The 13773-nt window shown below is 39.2% G+C and overlaps 1 pseudogene; it reads left to right on the forward strand.

Annotated features, from left to right (window-relative positions):
- Window positions 1-3943: 3943 nt before the first annotated feature.
- LOC112314410 (COMM domain-containing protein 3 pseudogene) lies at window positions 3944-4544 on the forward strand (annotated as a pseudogene).
- The last annotated feature ends 9229 nt before the right edge of the window (window positions 4545-13773 follow it).

Consider the following 13773-nt stretch of genomic DNA (forward strand, 5'->3'; position numbering starts at 1 on the left):
TCAGAGAGATTAGAAGAGACTAAGGAGACATGATGGGTTGGGTTCTGAAACAAAAAAAAAGGACATTAGTGGAAAAACTTGTGAAATTCAAATGAAGTCTGTAGTTTAGTTAATAGCCAATAATTACCAAGGTTAATTTATTGGTTCTGAACATTGCTTAATGGTTATCCAAGATGTTGTCATTAAATGAAGCTGGCTGAAGGGTACATGAGAACTCTGTACTATTTTTGAAACACTTCTGTAATTATAAAATTATTTCAAAATTAAAGTTTAAAAACATTCTCAAATGGAGAAAATAACTTATTTCTTCATGAAATGATTAATTTTCTCCATGTCATCTACCAAATAGTTAACTAGGAGCAGTGTAGTAGCAGCATCTGGTATCACTAGAAAACCCTGAGGATAAAGAGGAGAAACTTACATTTACAAATGAATGAGCTTATCCTAAACTTTATATCCTCCCCCATTGCTACCTATAGGGGCACTACTGTCATTTTGTTTGGGACAGTACTTCATTGTGTGGGGTTCTTCCATAGTATGTTTAGTATCCCCAGCCCCTTGATCAAAATGTGTGTAGTAACCCAGCATCTTCATAGCAACCTCCAAATTTCCCTCACACATTTTCAAATACCACCTTTGGTTGAGAACCTCTGGTTTAGATGATTAGATCCCAAGATGACTGTGGCTCTTGAGAAAAGGTGTGCTAGGATGGAGGTACAGAAAAGTCACTTAAGGTCAGTGTCACATTTTGTGTGTGAGGGATAGAATGGGAAATTGCTGAGGATAGATCAAAACAGGGTATTAGCACTGAAGAACTCATCTAAGAATCTCCCTTAACTCAATACTAAGGGCATACTTTAAGGCTTGGCTTTTAGCTTATTCTCCTAGGGAAACATTAATGTTGATAATAACAGATAAACCCAGAGAAATGTGACCTCAGAGGGAAAAATAATGAGACATCTGAAGAGCGCAACTATTATACAAGACAGCAAAAAGGAACACAATACATAGAGCAAGAATTAGAATTAAGTATAATAAATATCATCAGAGAGAGATAAAGTATTGTGACACTGATTGTGTAATTGTAAAGCAGAAACAAACAGTCATAAACAACTAGTTGAAGATTCTTTGTGTGTGTTTTCCCTTTGGCAGCTTGTGTATACCAATCAGCTCATCATAATAATATCTTGAAGATTATCGATCTCAAATACATAAGAACTAAAATAAATAATAGTCTGGTGCAAGAGTAAAATGTATATGAAAGTCAAGTTAGAGAGAACCAAGATGGCAGCGTAGGTAGACACACTGTGCCTCCTCGCACAACCAGAACTGACAGAAAATCGAACAGCAAGGAAGTCGGACACCAAGTAGATAAAAGAGAGGCATACATCCAGACTGGTAGGAGGGGCGGAGATGGGCACCATGGCAGAGAGGACTCACATGGCCGTGGCAGGACCTAGACTGGCTGAGTGTGGGACTAACAGCGCAGGCAGTCCGACCACTAGCAGACCTGCAGCCCTACAGTCGCGCACAGATGAACTGAGAGGGCCGGACTCAGAGTGGTGGAGAACAGGGCAGGTAGAGCGGCGGGTAGCACCATGCAGCCCCACATTCACCCATAGATAAACCGGGATGAATGGCGGGGAGGGAAGAAGACCGCATAACCCAGGGCTCCAGCTCGGGGAAATAAAGCCTCAAACCTCTGATTGAAAACGCCAGTGGGTGTTGGGGCGGCAGCAGGAGAAACTCCCAGCCTCACAGGAGAGGTCGTTGGAGAGACCCACAGGGGCCTAGAGCATGCACAAGCCCACCCACTAGGGAACCAGCACCAGAGGGGCCCACTTTGATTCTGGGTAGAGGAGGGAGTGACTGAAATCCTGTGGAAAGTGCAGCAGGCGCCATTACTCCCTCTCAGCCCCTCCCCCACGTACAGTGTCACAGTGCAGCACCAGCATTAACCCACCCCACCCCTGGAGCACCTAAGGCTCCGCCCCTCTAAGTAACAGATGCGCCAAGACCAAAAAAAAAAAAAAAAAAAAAAAAAAAGGCCCAAATGACAGAACACTTCAAAGCTCCAGAAAAAAATACAACTAAGCGATGAAGAGATAGCCAACCTATGGGATGCACAGTTCAAAACACTGCTTATCAAGATGCTCACAGAACTGGTTGAATCTGTTCAAAAACCAGATGAAAAAATGAGGCCTATGCTAAGAGAAACAAAGGAAAATGTACAGGGAACCAATAGTGATGCGAAGGAAACTGGGACTCAAATCAATGGTGTGGACCAGAAGGAAGAAAGAAACATCCAACCAGAAAAGAATGAAGAAACAAGAATTCAGAAAAATGAGGAGAGGCTTAGGAACCTCCAGGACATCTTGAAACGTTCCAACATCTGAATTATAGGGGTGCCAGAAGGAGAAGAGGAAGAACAAAAAATTGGAAACTTATTTGAACAAATAATGAAGGAGAACTTCCCCAGTCTGGCAAAGGAAATAGACTTCCAGGAAGTCCAGGAAGCTCAGAGAGTCCCAAAGAAGCTGGACCCAAGGAGGAACACACCAAGGCACATCATAATTACATTACCCAAGATTAAAGATAAGGAGAGAATCTTAAAAGCAGCAAGAGAAAAGGACACAGTTACCTACAAAGGGGTTCCCATGACTGTCAGCTGACTTCTCAAAAGAGACCTTACAGGCAAGAAGGGACTGGCAAGAAGTATTCCAAGTCATGAAAGGCAAGGGCCTACATCCAAGATTACTGTATCCAGCAAAGCTATCATTTAGAATGAAAGGGCAGATAAAGTGCTTCTCAGATAAGGTCAAGTTAAAGGAGTTCATCATCACCAGGCCCTTATTATATGAAATGTTAAAGGGACTTATCGAAGAAAAACAAGATAAAGGCATACAACTGTAATTGAATAACAATAAAAATTAAAAAAAAATAAGATAAAAAATAGGAACAGTAAAAATGACAGCAAACTCACAGTTATTAACAACCACACCTAAAACCAAAACAAAAGCAAACTAAGCAAACAACTAGAACAGAAACAGAACCACAGAAATGGAGATCACATGGGGGGTTATCAATAGGGGATTGGGAGGGGGAGAGAGGGGGGAAAGGTACAGAGAATAAATAGCATAAATGATAGGTGGAAAATAGACAGGGGGGAGGATAAGAATAGTGAAGGAAATGTAGAAGCCAAAGAACTTACATGTATGACCCATGGACATGAACTATAGGGGGGGAATGTGGGAGGGAGGAGGTGGGCAGGATGAAGTGGAGTGAAGGGGGGGGAATGGGACAACTGTAATAGCATAATCAATAAATATATTACAAAAATAAAAGTGGATTAAATGTTCCAACCAAAAGACATACACTGACTGAATGGATAACCAAACAAGACACTTACATATGATGTCTAGAAAGTACTCACTTCAGAGTGAAAGGCACACATAGGCTGAAAGTAAAGGGATGGAAAAAAAAACTTAAAGAAAATGGAAACAAAAAAACCCACTGGGATAGCAATATTCATATCAGACAAAACAAAGGCTATAACAAGAGGCAAAAAAGGACCCAGCAGAAGGAACCTAGCACTTCCACTTCTGGGTATTTATTTGAAGAACCCCAAAACATTAAATTTAAAAGGCATATGCACCCATATGTTCATTGTAGTATTATTTACAATAGCCAAAGTTTTGACGCAATCTAAGTGTCCATCAATTGAAGAATGAATACATAAGAAGTGGTATGTATATACAATGGTATTTGACTCAGCCATAAAAAAGAATGAAATCTTTCCATCTGCAACAACATGGATTGACCTAGAGGGTATTGTGCTGGGTAAAATAAGTCAGGCAGGGAAAGACAAGTGCCATATTTCATTTATATGTGGAATCTAAAAACAAAATAGGGTGCATGTGTCGAAGGTCACAGCATGCTCACAATGGAGCTCTCAGAGTATGTGCAGAAAGGCTTCCAGATGCTGGCCAATCCTGGCTGTTTTGACTCCAACACCTTAACACTTCTCTTTTGGGCATCTTTCCAGAGCCTGCTGTACACCCAGGCGGAGGAGGCCCTATTAGATCACCCAGACTTGAAACATATCGACTCAGTGGTTTTAAAACACTGTCATGCAGCAGTTGCAACTTACATACTGGAAGCAGGAAAGCAAAGAGCTGACAAATCGACTCTAAGCACTTATCTAGAAGGCAGTAAATTTGATAGCGAACAAAACTGTTTTGGGTGGAATATCAGAATAATAAGGATTCCCTAGAAATCCTATTGGGAAGTATAAGCAGATCTCTGCCTCATATAACTGATGTTTCTTGGAGTTTGGAGTATCAGATAAAGACCAATCAACTTCATAAGATACACAGACCTGCATATTTGGTGACCTTAAGTGTAGAGAACACTGATTCCCGATCCCACCCAGAAATTAGTTTTAGTTGCAACATGGAACAATTACAGGACTTAGTGGGAAAGCTTAAAGATGCTTCAAAAAGCCTAGAAAGAGCAACTCAGTTGTAACTTGGGGAAGTTAGCGATCAGCCTGGGTCTAGAAGACCAGGAACTCCTTGGCATCAGCAGAACCATCGGTACCATTGTTTGTGCGAACTGGATATACTCCTTTGAAAAAAAATTTTTTAATTTGAATTTTAATTTTTTAATTTGAATTTTAATTTTTTAAATTTTTATTCAGTTACAATTGTCTGCATTTTCTCCCCATCCCTCCACCCCACCCTAGCCAGTCCCTAGCCAGTTTCCCTTTTTAAGAGAAAGAAAATTCTTTTTGGATTTATGCCATTTATAACCTTTGACACTTTTTTTACACTTGTGAAAGAGTTAAGAGGGAAATTCTGCCTAAGTATTTGAATCTTTTCTAATTGTACATCGATCAATTTTGATCATTTTTGAAGTCTTATAAAAGGAAGTAGACAGTATTTACATTCTGGATAAATAAGTTCCCACCCAAAAATTTAAAAAAACAAAATAAACAAGCAGAACAGAAACAGACACATAGATGCAGAGAACATTTTGACAGTTGCCAGATGGCAGGGGGTTGGGAGAATAGGTGAAAAAGGTGAAGGGAATAAGAAGTACAAATTGGCAGTACAGAACAGTCATGGGGATGTAAAGTACAGCATAGGGAATATAGTCAATAATATTCTAATAACTGTTATGGTGTCAGATGAGTATTAGATTAATCTGGGTGATCACTTTGTAAGTTATATAAATGTCTAATAGCTGATTGTTATAGACACCTAAACTAATACAATATTGTATATAAGCTCTCATTGGAAAATTAAAAAATACTTAAAAAATAATACCTACCCTAAGCACCAAGTAACTCCAGAGATATGGTGAACTTTAGGTCACCATAGCAAAAAAAAAAAAAAAAAAATCCAAAAAACTAAAAACTCAAACCCAGCTCAACTCCTGACTAGATTAAGTGAAGCTCTCCCCTTCCCCCACACTGATGGCCTGGGAGAAGAAATGTACCATTTTTATGCATAGTACAGTTTATTTCAGTTACACTGTTCTAAAATTTATGATAATAAGTAAAAATGATTAGACACAAAAAGTCAAGAAAAAATAATCCTCAGTAAAGGACTAAGGCAATCAATAGAATCCAAGATAATTCAGATGTTGGAATTATCAGACAGAAACAGTTACAGAGATGAATTATGCTTTTGATGGCTTTGATGGTTAAGTTTATGTGTCAACTTGACTGAGTTAAAGGATGCCCAAATAGCTGGTAAAACATTATTTCTGGGTGCATCTGTGAAGGTGTTTTTAGAAGAAATTACCAATCAAGCCCAAGGTAAACTGAGTAAAGAAGATTGTCTTCAATCCTCACACATGTGGGTAGGCATCACCCAACCCACTGAGGGCCGGGAAAGGATAAAAGTTGGCGGGGGTTAGAATTTGGTTTCTCTGTGTGAGCCAGTACACCTGTTTTTTCCTACTCCCAGACTTCAGTGCTTCTGGTTCTCAGGCCTTTGGATTTGGATGGTATATGCATTCCCCCAAAACTCACAATCCAATAAAAAATGGTCAAAAGTTTAAACATTTTACCAAAGGAGATATACTATGGCCAATGGGTATATAAAAAGTTGCTCAACATGATCACATTTAATAAAATGTGAAAATGGGAAATAAAAAGATGAAATACTACCATCGGCAACAACAAGTGTTGACCTTGAGAATATTATGTTAATTAAAAGAAGTCAGTCAGAAAGTTAAGAACCATATGATTTCACTCATGAATGGGATATAAAACTGAAACTCAGAGACATAGACAACAGTATGGAAGGGGGTGAGGAGATGGTGGTAGAGGGAAGATGATTTACCTATGTATGGGTGGTGGGCACACAATGCAATATACAGATTATGTTATCAGATCATAGTAATGTACACCTGAAATCTATGTGACCCTGTGAACCAATGTCACCCCAATAAATTTAATACAAAATTAAACAAGCACCATCTTTGTAGCTTTTAGAGAAAGATAAAAGATACCCTGGAGTGACATTTTAAAAAATGTATTTCATAACAATAGCCAGAGGGGAGTTTGGAGGGGATAGTGGGGAGAGGGGTTTACAGGAGCTACTATAAAGGACACAAGGACAAAATCAAGGGGGAGTGTAGAGGTGGGGGAGGGAGGTGGGATTGGCTGGGGTGGGGTGGGGGGATGGGGAGAAAATGCAGACAATTTTAACTGAATAACAATAAAAAAATAAAAAAATAAAATTTAAATTAAAAAAATGTATTTCAAAGGACATCTATTCCTTGCTAGATTGTATGCTGTATTAAGGCTGAGACCATGTCTATCTTGTTCACCACCATTTGTCCAGATTCTTGCATAGTTGTACATTGTGGGTGCTAAATAAAAGCATGTTGAATCAATAAATATATGGAAGGGGGATAGAAAAATTATAAAGAGATAGTACTACACATCTATTAGAATGTTTTTTAAAAAGCTGACAGCACCAAGTGCTAACAAGAAGGTGGAGCAACTGAAACTCTCATACATTGCTGGTGAAGTATGCAAAACTGGTGCAGACACTGTGGAAAACAGTATGGCAGCTTCTTATAATGTAAAAATAGACTTACCATGTTACCCAGCATGACCACCACCCAAGAAACATGAAAACTATTCACACAATAACCTGTACATGAAGGTTTATAGAGGTTTTAATCACAATTGCCAAAAACTGGAAATAACCCAAATGTCTTTTAACTGGGTAAAACTAGGATAATCCACATATGTTCTACTTATCAGTAAAAAGGAACGAACAACTGCTAGACACATAACATGTGTAAATCTCTAATGTATTATGCTAAGAGAAAAAACCTAGCCTAAAATAGTTTATATGACATTCTGGAAAAGGCAAAACTGTGGAGACAGAAAACAGATAAAAGGGTTACTAGAACTTGGGGGTAGGAGCAAGGACTGATCACAAAGGGACATGAGATAATGTTTTGGTGATGGAACTGTTGTACATCCTGATCGTGGTAATGGTTACATTGCTGTCAAAACTTCATAGAACAGTATACTAAAAATGATGAATTTTGCTATATGTAGATTATACCACAATATTGACTTTACAAAAACCTAGACAAATTGTCGTTTTCCATATTTGCTCTTGTTAGACTGTTCTGCATACCACATACACAAAAGAGCTCCTTGAAGCTATAGCTTCCTTATGGGGACAACATAACTTTGTACACACTTAAATATATAGTGCCATATATTATCTTATATCCCCATTTTCAATATAAATTAGTTTTATTATAGATATATAAAATATATTTGCCATACTTTTCCCACTTTTTTATTAAAATGATATTACTTTGGCAAAATACAGAACATACTATCTACTTACAAGATAATTTTTAAATGTTTGCTATTCTCTAAAATATTCTTTTAACCAGTTATATGATGAATAATTTGAAATGCTGATTTTTCTCTCCCAATAATCTCTCCACTTAGCATGTTGCAGTAATATAGCCCTGGCTGGTGTGGCTCAGTGAGCACATGCCTGGCTTGCAGGCCAGGTCTCCAGCTGGGGGTGCGTGTGAGGCAACTGCACGTTGATGGTTCTCTCTCTTTCTCCCTCCTTTCCCTTCTCTCTAAAAAAAAATATTAAAAACTCTAAAATAAAGAATCTTGCAGTAATAACATCTTGATGCTCTGTTAACAAAAATGTATGTCTTAAACTTGTTTAAAAAATTATCAACATAGTACATGTTTGTTTGGTTTTTTATCCCATTGTAGGAGATACTTTACTGAGGGTTATATTGGTACTCAATATATCAGTTCTAAAAAGGAAGATTTTGAAAAGTCTGAAGATCTCAAAGCATTCAAAGAAACATGTAATATTATCTTTTAAAATACAAGTTTTCTGAAGCCCACATAGTTAACACTGAATGTTATTTAGTAGGACATGGAGAGCCAGAACTGACTGCTGAAAGTCAGTGTAGGTAGGAGATAGTTTGGAAAAAAATCATGATCTACAGTCAGAAAGGCAGAGGGAAGAGGTGGCAAATGTCAAGGTACAGTCAAGGTCAGAATCCAGGACTCAGAGAAGGCCTAAGACTATCAAAGTTAAAAGCTCCTCCTTGGAATTGTCCCCTCCTATGTCATATTGCTCTAACTAAAGCTGTTATTTATTGAACACCGACAATGCAAGGCCTTTACTTGCCCTAAACCATTTATCTTCATGACAAACCTGTGTGTTACTATTATTCTCATTTTACAGGAGAAGAGGCTGAGCTAGTGGCAGGGTCAGGAATTGAACACACCATTGTGATTCCAATGTCCCTACTTGTTTTACAAATCCTGAATGTTATGAGCACTGCTCAGCATTCAGGCTTATTTGGCCCTACTGCACTTTCCCCAGATTTCTGAAGACTCCCCACATCTTTGGACAAACGCGCCACTCTTTCCACTGGCCCTGTCTCCATTCTTTATGATTTGTAGCATATTCTAGACCTCAGAAGGGAATAGCTCTCTCTCTCCAAGGCCCTTACCATTTCCCACCTTTTCTCCTCTAAAGCAGGTTCACTTGTATTTATAAGACAATTGTAACTGAATAAAAAAATAAATGAATAAAAATAAAAATAAACATTGGTATACAAAAAAATAAAAAAATGTGAAGTAAAAAAAAAGTATCATCTTCTTGATACACAGCAGTATTTTCAGTTTTACAGCATTCCTTGCTTGTCTGGAGATATTGTCAGTCTTTTTCTTTTTTGTTGTCATAGTCTTTACTGTGAAAGTTCCACAGCTTGTTGATTACCCTGAACTTGGAGGCAGGGAAAAATTTTTCCCCTAAAAATAATTTAATTGTGTTATTATCAAGATTTCAAATGTATATACTCAGATCAGTTTTGGTTTGTTTTCATCTATGGACTCTCAAACCAAAGATAGTTTTGTATTTTTTTCCAGAAATCATAAGATTGTATAACTGAAATTGACCAGACTGGTAATTAAGAGACCTGTTTTATTCTAAATTCATTGTTCAAAAGCTATTTAGTCTTTAGTAAATCATACAAGGTCTGTCCAGAAGGTATCCAGCCATGTAATATGAAAAATAGAGACATTTATTGAAGAAGATACATGATACAAGAAACATTGTACATAGGACAATGATGCCTTAGTCCTCTTCAAAGTAGGCACCTAGGGACCTCACACAGTTCTCTTCAATTGCCATCAGCTTCCCTGTTGTATTTTCCTGAATCTCATCAGTGGTCTGAATCTTCCCTTTCAAAGGTTATTTTACTTTTGGGAAAAGCCAGAAGTCACAGGGTGCCAAATCTGGGCTGTAGGGAATCTGAGTCACCTGGGTGATTTGATATTTTGCAAAACAAAACCTCTGCATGAGATGTGATGCATGAGTAGGCACATTGTTGTGATAAAGCTGCCAATCACCCAGTTACCCATAGCTGTGGCCTTCTGTATCATCTGAATAGTTTCTGTAGAGGAACGTGCAAGCTTAACGCAAAATCTGATGCAGATTCATTACTCTAATTGGTCATTTTGAATGTGAGGGCCACACAGAACTCATGCTCACTCAGCAGCATCTACAGCCCCCACTGACCAGTACAGTGAAGTCGTCATTGTTTACACATGCCCATTCCAGTCCACTTTTGTTGGCTGCCAGGTTACATCAATGTCATGCAAACCATTCCCATTACATTAACAATGGTTGGACTTTTCCTGGATGGACCACAAACAACCACTTGGAACTTTGGTTTCTTGATCTGAAAAATAAAGCACAGTTTCACCAAATAATTTCTAAAGAGGTCTTAAAGACCCAAATCTCATTCTAGATTGCTAGTTTATGCATGTGACAAATGTATATTAACTAGAATATCAACTCATCTTGGAATGTTTTCTTAGTGTGTTTATGCTTTCCTTGTATTTACAGTCTCTATTTGAACTGAATTCTTGTTCAGTCATGATAGACAGAATCACCAAAGGAAAAACAAACACCAGCCCTCATTCACAATATGTATATACCTCTATGTGAAACATACATAGAACACACCCCTACATATCACATACATATATCCCACACACATATCACATACATATATCTCAGTGTAAACCTGACAGATTTTTTTCTTATTTTTCACAGAAGTGCCTGACATAAGCTTTGATTGCCGTCTACTTCAAAGATGCAATCTTGAAGAACCACATTGCCAGCCATGCGACTATATAAAGAACAAGGCCACTTCCTTTTACTGAGGCTCCTTTGTTTAGAGATTTTGGTTGATTTTGATAACTGACCATTTTGATCACCTGTTTTTTTTCTTTTCCCATTGCTTTAAATTCCTACTCTTATGGGTTTTTTCCCCTGAGGAAAAATATCTCTAATTTTATTGAATCTTTTTGCCCCATTAAAAAAATTTTTATTGTTGTTCAAGTGTAGTTGTCTGCCTTTTCCCCCACATCTCCCCACCAACCCCAGCCATCCCCACCTCCCTCCCCTGATTCCACCCCTTTTGGTTTTGTCCACATGTCCTTAATAGTCGTTCCTGAAAACTCTTCACCCCATGCTCCCATTATCCTCTCCCATCTTCCCTCTGGTTACTGTCCATTTGTTCTTAATTTCAATGTCTCTGGTTATATTTTGCTTGCTTATTTGTTCTGTTGATTAGGTTCCACTTACAGGTGAGATCATATGGTATTTGTCTTTTACCACCTGGCTTATTTCATTTAGCATAATGCTCTCCAGTTCCATCCATGCTATCATGAAGGGTAGGAGCTCCTTCTTTCTTTCCTCTGTGTAGTATTCCATTGTGTAAATGTACCATAGTTTTTTGATCCACTCATTTACTGATGGACAGGTTGGACTGATGGACTTGTAGGTTGTTTCCAGCACTTGGCTATTGTAAATTGTGCTGCTATGAACATTGGGGTGCATAGGTTCTCTTGGATCGGTGTTTCAGGGTTCTTAGTATATAATACAGCATTGGAATTGCAAGGTCAAAAAGCAGTTCCACTTTTAGTTTTCTGAGGAAATTCCATACTGTTTTCCACAGTGGCTGCACCAGTCTGCAATCTCACCAACAATACACTAGGGTTCCCTTTTCTCCATGACTTCTCCGACACTTGTTTGTTGCTTTATTTATGATGGCCATTCTGACTGGTGTGAAGTTGTATCTCATTGTGGTTTTAGTTTGCATCTCTCTGATGGCTAGCAATGCTGAGTATCTTTTCATTTGTCTCTGGACCCTTTATATGTCCTCCTTGGAGAAGTGTTTGTTCAAAGTCCTTCAGGAGAACATAGGCAGGAAAGTCTCAGATATTCCATGCAGCAATATTTTCACTGATACGTCTCCTAGAGCAAGGGGCATAAAGGAAAAAATAAACAAATGGGATCTCATCAAAATAAAAAGCTTCTGCACAGCTAAAGAAAACAGCATTAAAATGAAAGAGAACCAAACATATGGGAAAACATATTTGCTAATGATACCTCAGACAAGGATTTGATCTCCAAAATATATAAAGAACTCACATGACTCCACTCTAGGAAGACAAACAACCCAATTTAAAAATGGGCAAGGACTTGAATAGCCACTCTTCTGTTTTAAATTTACCAGTACACAGTGAGCTCACAACACTGTAGTTCTCCACCTCAATCCCAATAAAAGCAGAAGTTGAGGCCCATTCTCTCTTTCTACCTGTGACCTTCCTCTGTGTCTTCAGGTGGGCTGCGTGATTTGCAGGTCCTGCAGTAATACACATTTATTTTTTAAAGTTTCCTGATGGCCTGATGGTCATCACAGAGGAGTGTCTTGTCATCATAATAAGAACCACAAGGGCTGGTCCAACCACAACATAGTTGCTAATAGGATAAGACCATCACAAAACATACCCATGCATATATGTATCAAAAACACAAACATAGGTTGGACATTGTAAGACCATCTAAGCTCCCCACTTCTGAAATATGTACCCATTTGCCTTAATCTGTTTGAGCTGTTATAACAAATTACCATAGACTGGGTAACTTATATACAACATAAATTTATTTCTCACAGTTCTGGAGGCTGGAAGTCAAATATGAGGATGCTGGCAGGGTTGGATTCTGGTGAGTGCCCTCTCCTGGGCTTCAGATTGCTGACTTTTTCCTGTGTTCTCACATGCAGAAAGAGGGCAAGAGAGGTCTCTGAGCCTTTTATAGGGGCATTAATCTCATTCATAAGGGCCCTCCATTCATCACCGAATCACTTTCCAAAGGTCCCACTTCCTAATACTATCATATTGAGGATTAAAATTTCAACATATAAATTTTGGGAAATGTATACATTCAGCACAAAACATTATTAATTCTTTCATTCATTCAACAAATTTTATTGACCGTTTACTATGTGCTAAGTTTTATTCTACTTGTGCTATGATAACCACATGGTCCAGTGAGTTATTTAAGTATCCACAGCTATTTTTATGAAGATCCAGATCCTGAAGACAGTTATGGAACTAGTTTTGCTCTTCTAAAACTTAAGGAATCTTTCTTATTTTTGTAATTAATTCTTTACATTTCACAAGTCAAGAAACTGAGAAACAGGGAGAACCAAGATGGTGGTGTAGGTAGACACACTGCGCCTCCTCACACAACCAGAACTGACAGAAAATTGAAGGGCAAGGAGGTCCGACACCAAGGAAGTGAAAAATAAACATTCATCCAGACCAGTAGGAGGGGCCGAGACGGGCACCAGGACTTGGCTGTAGCGGGACAGAGACTGGCGGAGTGTGGGACGAACAGGGTAGGCAGTCCGACTACTAGCAGACCCTGCGACCCCACATTCACGCACAGATAAACTGAGAGGGCCGGACTCAGAGTGGCAGAGAATGGGGCAGGCAGAGCGGCGGGTAGCACCTGGCGGCCCCACATTCATGCAGAGATAAACCAGACAAACGGCAGGGATCAAAGCAGACCAAGCAACCCAGGGCTCCAGAGCAGGGAAATAAAGCCTCAAACCTCTGACTGAAAACGCCTGTGGGGGTTGGGGCGGCAGCAGGAGAGACTCCCAGCCTCACAGGAGAGGTCGTTGGAGAGACCCACAGGGGCCTAGAGCGTGCACAAGCCCATCCACTCGGGAACCACCACCAGAGGGGCCCAGTTTGACTGTGGGTAGCGGAGTGAAGGATTGAAATCTGGAGGATAGTGAAGCGGGCGCCATTGCTCCCTCTCGGCCTCTCCCCCACGTACAGCGTCACAGCTCAGCTACCAGCATTACCCCACCCTGGTCAATACCTAA

The sequence above is a fragment of the Desmodus rotundus genome, chromosome 5, assembly GCF_022682495.2.
Source record: "Desmodus rotundus isolate HL8 chromosome 5, HLdesRot8A.1, whole genome shotgun sequence".
NCBI classification, from domain to species: domain Eukaryota; kingdom Metazoa; phylum Chordata; class Mammalia; order Chiroptera; family Phyllostomidae; genus Desmodus; species Desmodus rotundus.